At 36.6% G+C, this 12341-nt stretch overlaps 1 protein-coding gene across 33 annotated transcripts in view; it reads right to left on the bottom strand.

The window, feature by feature from the left end:
- The window catches only part of PTPRD (protein tyrosine phosphatase receptor type D), a 1589668-nt gene that overhangs the window by 649347 nt on the left and 927980 nt on the right, over positions 1–12341 (bottom strand). The window lies entirely within an intron of this gene.

Here is a 12341-nt window from a genome sequence, read left to right as displayed (position 1 = left end):
CACAGCGTGGGCGAGCGAAGCGAGCCCCGCAAGGCGCCGTGAAACTACACAAGTACCAGATGAAGTGTTGAAAAGAGGGGTAAAGCAGTAGTGTTGTTCAACAGCACAGTAGAGATATATTAGGTCCAGTTACAGTATTTAGAGCTTCTTTAAATCTTATCATCTTATTAAACAGTACCAGTTTATTTTATGAAAGTTCATTAAATAGAATGTTCATTTGAGAACTGATGGTTGCATAATGTTTTTGTAGTGTTTTATTTGGATGGATATTACACTTTATTCATGAGTTGCAATATCCCTCCAAGGTAAGCCTTCTGAATAGCACTGGGTATCGTCCTGGCCCTCCGGATGTAATTGGTACCAATATTTAAAATAGTGTATTTAGAATTAGACATTATTTATGAAATTACAAAATTCCACCTGGTCTTTTAAACATAAATGACTTGGACTTGCTGAATCTTGTGAAACTACAAACACCGGAATAAACATACAGTCATTTACTTCTAGAAATGCTGTCGCTTGTGGAATTATAAGTATGAGCATAAACACTGCAGCCTTAACTAGAGCAGAGAGGTGTGGATTGGTGTGAAGTATTTAGGGTACTTATGTAATATCTGGGCTCCCGTTTTTCTTATGAGACCGCGTCCCCTCGCGGGGCTCGCTGTGCTCGCCACGCTTCGGGCACGGTGGCTCGCTGCGCTCGCCACACTATATAAAATCAACTCCATGCGTAGTTGGATAGTAGGGGTATGAAAAAATGGCGTGCATTTAACATGGGAGCCCAGATAATACATAAGTACCGTATTTAGGTATCCTTTGTAGACTTGATGGCTGTAGATTTTAATGCACAGACTGATGTGTATACCTGAGGCTGAATGTAAAATAAAAGGAAGCCCCAATGCCCCATTATATCCCTTACAGCCCATGTAGCTTTGGCATACTGGAACTTGTGGAAATATGGGATCCAGCATTAAAAAAAAAACACAACTATCATCATGTTGTAAAACAAATACTTTTTTTAAGTTGAACTGGATTTTTGCAGCATTAAATAGATCAGTTATTTATAAAGTTCTAACATAATGAGCAGAAAAGTTTGACAGATTTTTTTTTAAACATGCAGTGTGTTGAATTAATGAAATCTACTGGGTGAAACAATTTAATGGAGCAAAAATAATACTAATTAAATTATTAGAATCTTGATTGCAAGAAGTAATTAAGAATGCTGTCATTATGTAACAAGAATAAATGCTTTAAAGTATGGAAAACTTTATTTATGAAATATGCTGTTTTCGCCCTGACCTTTGATAATCGCACACCTGCCTTAGTCATCTGCAAATGAATTTGCAATGAATGACAACCTTACAGACACCAGTTGAATGGAATGTCAGAAATGACTTTGCCTTCTCTGATTTCAGTATTGATTAGAAACACATTTAAAGGTTATGTTTAAAAAGATCATTTTTTTCTAAAATATGAGCTCAGACAAGCGAATCAGAAAGAAAATGTTTATATGATTTTATCTAATAAAGAAGACATAAAAAGTATAATTACCAATTTCTAAAGCTGGTTTTAGAGCAGACAGCATACAAGATGACCATCCTCAAATAAGTATATGCCATAGGTATTAAATAGAATTTTTAAATGATTTCTAATGTTTAAATAAAATACTTAAACTCATGAAATAAAAAGTGCCTTTTTCAAAGTTGTCACTTGCTAATATTGTGATAGCCTATTAACATCTGGTATAATACTAAAATAAAACTAGGTTGTAAGTGCACCCTAATAGCCCCATATTAAATATAATTTATATAAGAATAGAAGAATGGCCAGATGACTGTAAAAATGTCCATGGTACTGCAGCATAAGACATGGGGGAGGTATTAACATGCATCTAATGAATGGTAATTGTGCGGACCTGCTTCTACCATTATAGAGGCTAATGTGCTAAACATTTAAGAGAGATATATTGTACCCATCAACAAGCTTCCAACTGTCAATTTTCAAGACCAGCCTTTGGCAGTTAGGGGTTGCTTGGCTGGCACTCCTTTCACTTTTCTCTCTCTCTACGAGGCAATTAGTTGATACTAGAAACATTGAAGAGAGTAGACACAGAGGGATAATCTGTCACATCATACTCAGCTCAACTGTTCAACTGATATATTAGAAATAATGTGTAGAAGTTGCCAAGAGAAACCAATTAGCTTCTAGCTATTCCTTTATAGAATGTACTTGAAAATTATATAAGCTAATTTGTTGTTATAGGCAACTTCTCCAGAACTTATAAACAAGTCTAGTATAGCCAGACCCATGTTGCTCACTGCTATACACTGTGGCGGCTCCCCCCCCCCCCAAAACACACACACACTAATACAGGTATTGTAATGTATGAGACCTATATCTGCAGTCAGTATAAGGTATAGAATTTACCTGAAGAGAATAGACTCCATAACCTTTAGTTCAAACTAAGACTGAGCATCCTTGAAAGGAATGAACTTAAGACCACACAGTACTACAGATGGAGCCAGCCTCATGCTTGCAGCCCACCATCCGTCGAAGGGAGCACGCGCACATGAGATGCTCCCGCGCCCGTTCCAATGGAGCTCCCCGCTGCCATCCGCCACCTCCCCGGTCCCCATCGCTGGTCCCCAACGCCTCCTAACCCTGCCCCAGGTCTAATGTCCCGTGTCCCAGTCTAATGGAGTCCATCTCCACCAGCACTCACCAGCAGGGACATTCTGGCAAGTGCTGGCAGTGAATGAGAGGGGCTCCTTCTGTCTGTGGATGCTACCAACTATATAATCGTATATGTCCATCAAATTTGGATCTGTATCTTTGTTTTTAGTGTATGATAAATACACATAAAATCTGGATAAACATATTTTTTATGTAAAGTGTCTACAGTATGCTCTACATAAGGCAATAGTGTTTAAGCAAGTTGTTATAAAAAATGATTGCATAAGATGCATTTTGTCTTGGAAACATTAAAGTGTAAGTTATCCCAAGTATATTTAAATCAATAGATATATCATCATTACTAGCATATGCAAATGAACAAAGAGTTATATGTATCAGAACACGATATGGCACCTCTCAGTATGCCAAGAAAGATGGGGTTAACATGGCCCCATCTTTCTTGCTCAAAATGTGAGTCTTATTCACACAACTGAAAACAACTGGAAGCAACTAACATTTGGTGATTTCTTTAAAAATCAGTATCTTATTTTCTCTGCATTAATTAAATAGGAAAGCCTAGTGGCTATTGGGAAAAAAACAAGCTATGGTTTTTTCATTTTCCTTTTCCAGTTAAATTCCCACTTTAATGTTTTATACATAAATCAGTACATTTAGTTAAATAATTATTTTCTATCAAAACAAGCTACCACAGCTGGAATGTTAAGCTTGATGACTTTTGCAAATCTGGGTGAGGTCTTGTTCCCAGTGCTGTTCTAGAGTAGTTTCTCATATGAAATAAAGTTAAAATAAGGTAGGAATATGTATGGTCAAAACAGTGTGATATTATTTTTAGTAAGTTACTAAGTTACTGCAAACCAATTAAGTCTCATTGTGACTATTTTTATAAACTTGTTTTTATATTCCTATATCTCAGCATTTATTATGGCTATTGCTTGAGATATTCGAAGAAGTTGTCTTATAGATGAAATTAATTTACTCTTTTATCATGCAGCTGGATAGACTCATGTTATCGTAATGCAAAGATCAACTAATTTTTGGAATTTATTTTAACAGGGTATTGAATTCATTTGTCCCAATTATGTTTCAAACTATGGGGTGAAAAGATTGGAGAAGTGTGCCAGTGGAATAGTTGCCCATGACAACCATTCAGCTTTGACGTAACCTTTATCAAATGCCTTCTATAAGACTATACAGAGCAGCTGATGCCACTGCCACCTCATGCCACTGCTTTATGGATAGACGCCTTTGTTTTTATTGGCAACATAGTTTTTATTTAATTTGATTTATCTTATGGCAAGAATCAGCCTTATCTACATTTTCATAAATATTTGATCCAATTCAAATTATGCTCAGCATCAGTTGTTGTTAATTTCCTTAATTTTTATCTCATGGCTGAATCTGTTTGAACAGCTCTGCTGGTAGTACAGATGCTAAGCAGCACAACTTAGAGATGGCATGTATTCTAAAATCAGTTGCTGAAGATTGTTAACTGACCTATCTGGTGAAGTCCACTCACCCTCTTACATTCTGCACATGCATCAATCAAAAGTTCCCACTGGCTCTCACAGCTTAGTTAATTAACATGTCTGTGATCAAGCTAGATCAAAATATGCCTTGTAAAAGTGCGTATACACGGGGGCGATTTTGTGAGCGTCCATATTGCCCGCGATGGGAGTGTGCACCGGCGATATATCGCCGGGTGCGCGCTCTCGTTTTCTCCATCGTAGTGATCGCTGGTCACAGCGACCAGCTGATTTACACTGCCGGGCTCCCCCAGGCAGTTTCTTTTTCATCAGCGACCATCTCTGGTCGCTGATGAACAGGAGACACAGAGCAATATATTGTAGAAGCAATATACAGCAGGGTTCACACTAGACAATACATATGTTATATGATCCGGTGGATCGCAGCAACAAATAGGGCACATGGTTTAGTGTGTGTCTGCTATGATGCTGAGGATGAGCACTCATGTGAATCACCAGCATTGCTTGCAGGACTGACAGAAGAAAGCACTAGCAAGGTCTGCAGCATGGCCACTGCTCTATCAGCAAGTGTGTAGGCAAAAACATGACAGATCTATAGAAGATCTGCATGGAAGAGTGTGACAAAATACCTGCTACAGTGTGTGCAAACCTGGTCAAGAACTACAGGAAACGTTTGACCTCTGTTATTGCCAACAGAGGTTACATTACAAAGTATTGAGTTTAACTTTTTGATTGTCCAAATATTTATTTTCCGCAACAATATACAAATAAATTGTATAAAAGTCATACAATGTGATTTCCTGTTTTTTTTCCTCCACAATCTGTCTCTCACAGTTGAAGTGCTCCTATGATGGAAATTACAGACTTTTTTGTCCCACTGTAATATCAATTAACCTGATCATCTGTCACCTGTGCAACAAGTTTTTCAAATAGATTATTGACAAGTAATAAAGGGTAATGTGTATGCCCTCTATATTGCCAGAATTCCTGAGCTAAAAACTGGATACACTTCTTTAAATTATTATTGGATAATCCTGGATTCTTTTATTTTGTTCATTATGGTGCATGGTGATATTTACTATAAATCAGTAGATTGACCTCATCAGCAATCAATATGACAACCCACATGCATAATGCTGAATGTTATTACTCATCGAAATCAGGTTATACAGAATAAAATAAACATTTGTTGATGGGAAAATAAAAAGGAACAATGCATGCATAAGCAATATATATTCTTATATGTATTCATCAAATGAGTGGGGAAAAATAAACTTGATATTTTTCCTGAAATAACAATAGGCAGATCAGGATGCTGTGGCATTAATCTAGACATCCGCTCTAATAAAATATTTTCCACCCAGAGATATTTGTATTTACTTTATGCACAGAAACTCAGACAGTGTCATGCATATACTGCTAGCATGTTTTTTGTCAGCAGTTCAGTTGAGCTCCTGAATCAATTTAAAGAAATAAGTCTCACCTAATCTGGACAATCATCTGCACAGTCAAAAAAGTAGCAGCCATTTCAATGGATGAAAAACTCTGTAATGTGCAAACCAGTCACTATACGGGATTAGGTGTTGTAATCTCTATTCAACATTCCCTTGCCTCATTTATTTCTAGCGGTTCCGAGACCATCAGTTTATCTGTTTTTTTTTTTTTAACTAACTCATGATTTTGACTCTCATGAATAACAGATTGAAAAACTTTTCTAAAATAATAACAATACATTTTTGTTGACATATATTGAAGTAAATATGAAACAGACTAAAAAAATGTAATAAGCAATACTGAGATATATTAAATTCACGAAGCATCTCCAGCATGTAGTATTGGAATCAGCATATAAATTAATTAGGTTGCAATCACTGTGATAGGATAATGTTTTATGGAATACAATTATTAAAATAAACTAATTTCTTTATTTTGTTTTTAAGAAAAGAAAAATGGCATGAGACAGAGAAGACGGTGCTGATCTCCAATGACAAATTTGGAGCCTCCAGCTCAATACTGGAGTTTATTAAACCACCAATCTTAGCTGGTTAATGGAGTTTGGAGTCATAGAACAGAAAGATTTCTGTGATTAACAGAGAGGCTATAAAATCTTTTTCTGCACTGTGAACTTGTGTGAGAATTAAGCTTTGGTATTATGTTTGCAGTTTATTTTATTTGTTGTATATCTAGCTAAGACGGATGATCTTTTCACCTTTCAATATTACAATCCTTGCAAGAGGCCTGCATCTTCTAGTGCAGTAATATTTAATTGGAAGAAGCATTTAAGATGCCATTCACTTAGTAACACATTCATGCTGTCGCAATTAACTAGATCATACATGGTAAGCAAGTGCAATTATCTTTTCTTTCCACTGTGGTTTTTAGTTTATTTTTAAAACTGGGAAAACACACGAAAACAGCTGGTAAACGGTATTTTTATACAGCTGACGACATCCTACAAGTATAAAAATGTGCAATGCTTTATTCTTGATTAAATATATATTACGTTCTACATGCCATAAGCCATGAGTATCACACGCAGAGGATGACATTAATGTAGAATATCAGTAGATGTTGGGAAGGAAATCCCTTCATTAACATTGTAGTCTGGAAGTAATATTTTCTAAGACTGCAGAATAAAGGATTTGGCTATAACTGCTGCAAAGCAGAAATGACACCGCAGATTATCCCCTTTGCTGCTGTTATTCCATCTCTGTTCTGAACCCAGTTTTCTAGGATTGTGATCATAACATTCCATCATCCATATCATTGACTCCACTGCACATAGTAGCCACACAAATTATACCTTATTTATTTGCTGAGACTACACCTGGATCAGTCCCATTGTGGTAAATTTACTAAGATGGTAGATCTATTGAAGATGGGATGTTGCCCATAGCAAACAATCAGATTCTATTTATTGTCTTAAGAAAGATGCTAAAAAAGTATAATATGGGTTGTTGCTACGGGCAACATCCCATATTAAATAAAAATCCTATCTTGGTACATTTACCCTAAAGAAATCCCACTTATCACCTTAATGTACAGCGCTGGTAACAGTTTTTGTTTATGATGTTATTATACACATGCATAGTACCTGTGGTTCTACCTCAACCCCCCCCCCCCCTCGCCGACACACACACACACACACACACACACATTAAACCTTGCTGTGAATGCTGCATGTATGTGATGCAATAAGTGTTACATATAGCTACAGGTGCCAGCCACCGAAAGGTCATATATGGACCTGCATGCAATGAGAAGTGTGAGAAATACAGGCACTAGCCAGTGAAGGTAGAGGTGGACCTGTGTGTGCAATGTGTGGTAGAGATAATGTAACAGAACCATGAAGATACTGTGGATGAAATTTAATAGGATGAGAGTTTCAGAAAGTGAGAGATTTGGTGAGAAATCTCCAGTTTTTTTAAAGCGGCAATCATTTACACTTCAAAATCAAACTGGTTTTGCAGTGTAAATGATTGCCACTTTAAAAAAACTGGAGATTTCTTACCAAATCTCTCAGTTTCTGAATCTCTCATCCTATTAAGTCTCACCCTGTATGTCTATGATATGTCTATGTTATCAGATATGTTCAATTTATGGACTAGAGGCAGAGAAGTTGTTTTGCTGTACCAGGCCACAATGAAATGAGGGCCCTCAAATCCTATTGCCTTTGGTAAACCACGCCGTGTCGCTGCTGGTAAAATCACCACAAATGACATCACGCGCACCAGCAGTTGAACACTAAACCTTGCTTCCTGTATATAGGCAAGGTAGAACTGAAGAAGTGGTGAGATCACATTTTTAATGACTTTGGGAACATTACAGAGGATGCACAACTTTTTCTTGCAGGCAAAATGACTAAAATCCTTCAGAGCCTATTTAGTCCTAGCGATCAGGAATGCTCCCATCTCATCCATATTCTTTAATGGGACATACTTTGCACCTTCCAGTTGTGTTTCTCTGAGAAAGCAGAATCCTAGGCACATATCAACCAATTTACTAAACTACGTTAACACATAAATAAGAGATTTAATGAAGATCATGTACAGTACAACAGTACAACAGTACATGAGTACGTCCAAGTAGCATTTTAGGACAACTTTTGCAGCACATCCACTAAGCAGCAGAGGGGTAAAATTACTGAGGTGGGAGTTCTATTGAAGATTGGATGTTTCCCAGAGAAACCAATCAATTTATATCTATTATCTTCTAGAATATGCTAAAAAAATAAGAAGTGAAATCTGAATAGTTGCTATGGAGAACATCCCAATCTTAGTTAATTTACCCTGTATTGAAAAGGTATTCAAAAGTCAGTGAAATGGGTATTTACCTTGAAATACAATTTGTGGACAAATAGATGTAATTGCACTATTAAATAAGCATTAAGCGTTGCTAGATTTTGCAATTCTAAATAAATCCTTAATTAAAGAAAATAGCGGATACTGTTGATTTTTGTGTTTTTTGTGAAGATTTGCAACTTTGGAATGTGTTAAAAAAATATGACCCTTAGTAAGCTGGGATTTAGGATATATTAGGCTGGATGTACATTTTTTTTAAAGGGGCAAGGCATGGTTGTGCCATGCAAATGATTATCCCCTTTAAAAAATGGACAAGTAGGCTAGCATTCCATAGACCTGCTATACTCAGACTTCATTATATCCAGCCCATTTTCTCAGAAATATATCATTATCCCCTGAGTAATTTCTATACTATTTTCTGAGTATAAAAACTATTTTAACATCCAGATAGCATTGCTTATTTCTTCTTAATCCACAACATATTAAGTTTTTTGTTCCATGCTGCAATGTTTCAACTATTAAATTTTCAATGTTATATCTGTACAAAATGTAATAATAATCACAGAGCAGCCAGATAATTCAACAGCTATAAAACACAAAAATGAAATTTCCTAAATAATAAACTACATAAATGTACGTAAAAACAAGCGTAGGATGTAAAATCTAATCTCTGTATTGGATATCATTTTTCCCCCCACAAGTTCCGTTAAAATTTAGGCTTTTTTTAACTATGTATATTAAATAAAGCATGATAAGCTGAATCCTCAGCAAGGCTATATTCACTTATTTACTTTCTAATAAAGTGCAGAGTTCTGGCTGCTCCTGCTTCCCGCATCCTGCCTGGTACAAACGGTCCTGAAGAATCGCATCTCTATCGATGGTAGTAGGAGTGTTGGCACACATCCTAGCTCCCACTGTGCATATATGTATATATATATATATATATATATATATATATGTATATATATATATATATATATATATATATATAATCCATTTAATAACGACACTCCACTTCACTGCAAATATTCTTCTTTATTATGCAATGTTTCAATGCCTCAGTATTGTCATCAGGACTGCCGCGATTATATGGCTTCTGTGTATTGTTGGCATGGGCACCCACTTAAAATGGTTCCAATGCAGCAATTAGAGGCAGGCACAACAATAAATTATTTTCAAAAAAGCTGTTTTATGTATATTCAAAAAATACATAATCCATCTTGCAGTAGAAATATACAAAGATATAACATCAGCAATAAGAAAGATCCATACTTATCAGGTGTTAAAAGAACAACATTACTACTGCAAGTTAGCCATGCTCAAAGCACCTTTTACACCTTGTAGGTGTGGATCTTTCTTATTGCTGATGATAATATACTGTAGATAAACATGAACACAGACAAAAGAGTGCTAACTGTACAACTTGCTATACTGTATTCTTATCTATTAACAATTATTTCTGATATTTTTTAAAGCTATTGCCAGTTTAGCTTCTTTGGGAACAACAGACTTTGCTTTCAGTAAATGGACTTCATGTCTGTGTTAGATGAAAGGCCTACGTTCATTTTTGACCAAAGAGAAGTTTCAGGGAATGATGTTGTCATAGACTGAGGTTGTGGACCTGCTCCGGGCAGTTGTTCTGACACTTATGAAACGGCTGGAGTAAATGTAGCTGGTCGAATGTGCTGCCTTCGCATAGATGGAACGACCAAGGTGTTAGCTCAACTTCTAAATGGAGGAGTGGAGTCTAACCGAGTGGCGGTTTTCACCAGGGACCCCGCAAGGCAGTTTGAACTTCATGGTGTCTACATTGTAGGTCGCGGCCATCCAAAGGAAGTACCTTGGTGGTCTGGGAAGTAGCAGGCACCGTAGGTAAATGGCAAATATACTGCTTATTGACTTTTTTACAAAGGTAAATTCCAATTGGCTATGGGTACCAATCCAGCAACTGGATAGCCCACTTGGCATTAGAATGTAACTGAAGATAGCCCACTTGGCATAATAATGAAACTGAATATAGTTTACTTGGCATCGTAGAATCACCACAGATGCTACTTCAGAAACACAGAACTGGCGACTGGAAGCATGGGAACCTGAGGAGACAGGGACTGAGGATAACTGCATGCAGCTCTAGGTCAGGGTACAAGGAAGATATACCAGCAACTGGAAGTGCAGTAAGTAGACCTATATCACTCCTGAGGGACTGTCATTGGTACGGACCTCCAGCAAATGTCAGAAGAGAACAGGATGTCAGCGCCCCCTGCCAAAAGTAAGATGGCAGCACCCAGACTCAGAGATGGAGATGGTCAGACCGGACCTAGGGCAGAGCCGCAACATTCACCCCCTACCCACCGGAGTCCCTCAGCAGCACGCTGGAGCTTCCAAGCATAAAGTAATCATTGTAATTGTCATTATAATAAAACTTATAATTAAGCAATGGGATTGGATGACAGCATTATGCCAATCAAAAACCTACAGTAATTGGGGTTCTTAATTTTTTTTTATTTGCTGGCAAGGCAGTTCATGAGGCTACAGTATGATGCCAGGTGAATTATAGTACTATCAACAAAATATGCTTATTAAATACATTAAAGTAATGCACTTGTTTCATACCTTGTTATAATATATTAGTATTTATTATGTCAGCGATAACAAATTTAATTTTGAAACACTATTTTAGGCATTAATTCATTCAGCATATCTATTGCTAATTATAAATGAATTATTATTTAATATAATAATGAGACCTGAAGCCCATTATTTCTGTAAGTCATTCTTTGCCAGAAGCGTAGGAACAAGGAAGATGAAATTACTATTGTACAAATTGCTTCAAGTAATTTTGATACTTATACATATAGAAAACATCAATCATATTATATCAACTTCTAATCAAATGTCAAACCATAAAATATGCCTTAATTTAATCAATTAACAAATTTACTAGATGTGGCTAAATGTCTACTGATGTCTATATAGAAAATATACTTTGCTGTATTAGATGCATTAAGCAGTGGCAAGAGTCTGTGAATTGAAATCTATTCCGTAATATCATAATATTAAATTTCATTTTAAAACATTCAGTAATATTTTATAGCATGAATCTAACTTTGCTCTCCTCAATATAGTATATAATATATAATATCCTTGTATCCTCAGACTAGGTAAAGCAAATTACTTTCTATGGAGCAATTACCTGGAATGCGGTAATTATACAAATGCAACTTTAATAATGCAGTGCTCATGGGGGCTATTTTTGTAAACTTTAGTTTGTATCATATACTGTATATTATGTTTCTTTATGGTGTACTGTATTATATTATTGTTTACATAATGGACCTTACTGTAGTTTATGCGCACCGTTGTGAGTTCGCAACAGTGAAACTGCGCATGTGCATATGCCAGGTTCAAGCTGCCAAGGTGAACAGAGTGTTCGCCAGGTGCTTGCACCCAAAAGGGGGGTGGGCAGCTGACATCACTGGATGTCAGATTCCCACCATGTTCCCCTCCAGAACACATGCAAAGCTAAGAGAGTGTCTTAGTTTTGGCCCCCATAGACTGCGAATGGATGTTTATGCACAACATCCATTAGCAGCCATTCAGGTGAATTTGCCCTGCAAAGGGTGTTGGTGGCCTGTGCAAGCTGCGAGAGGCCTTAAAAAGACATGCAACACTGCTAACTTCACATCGATTGGCAACTAGAATAACATCCAATATTTTTTTATTAATTTGCCGGCCTCCTGGCAACATAATTGCGACTAAGCGATGTCTACTGCAGCTTTTTAAAAATTTGCTTTAGGTACTCCAGGTTTAATGGTAGAACGTTATAAATAGATGAGTTGCATAGATTAGAATTACTCAGTGG

The sequence above is a fragment of the Crinia signifera genome, chromosome 1 (assembly GCF_055691185.1).
Source record: "Crinia signifera chromosome 1, ASM5569118v1, whole genome shotgun sequence".
NCBI classification, from domain to species: Eukaryota; Metazoa; Chordata; class Amphibia; order Anura; family Myobatrachidae; genus Crinia; species Crinia signifera.
The sequence above is the reverse complement of the archived record's forward strand: the minus strand, read 5'-3'. Positions and strand labels throughout refer to the sequence as shown.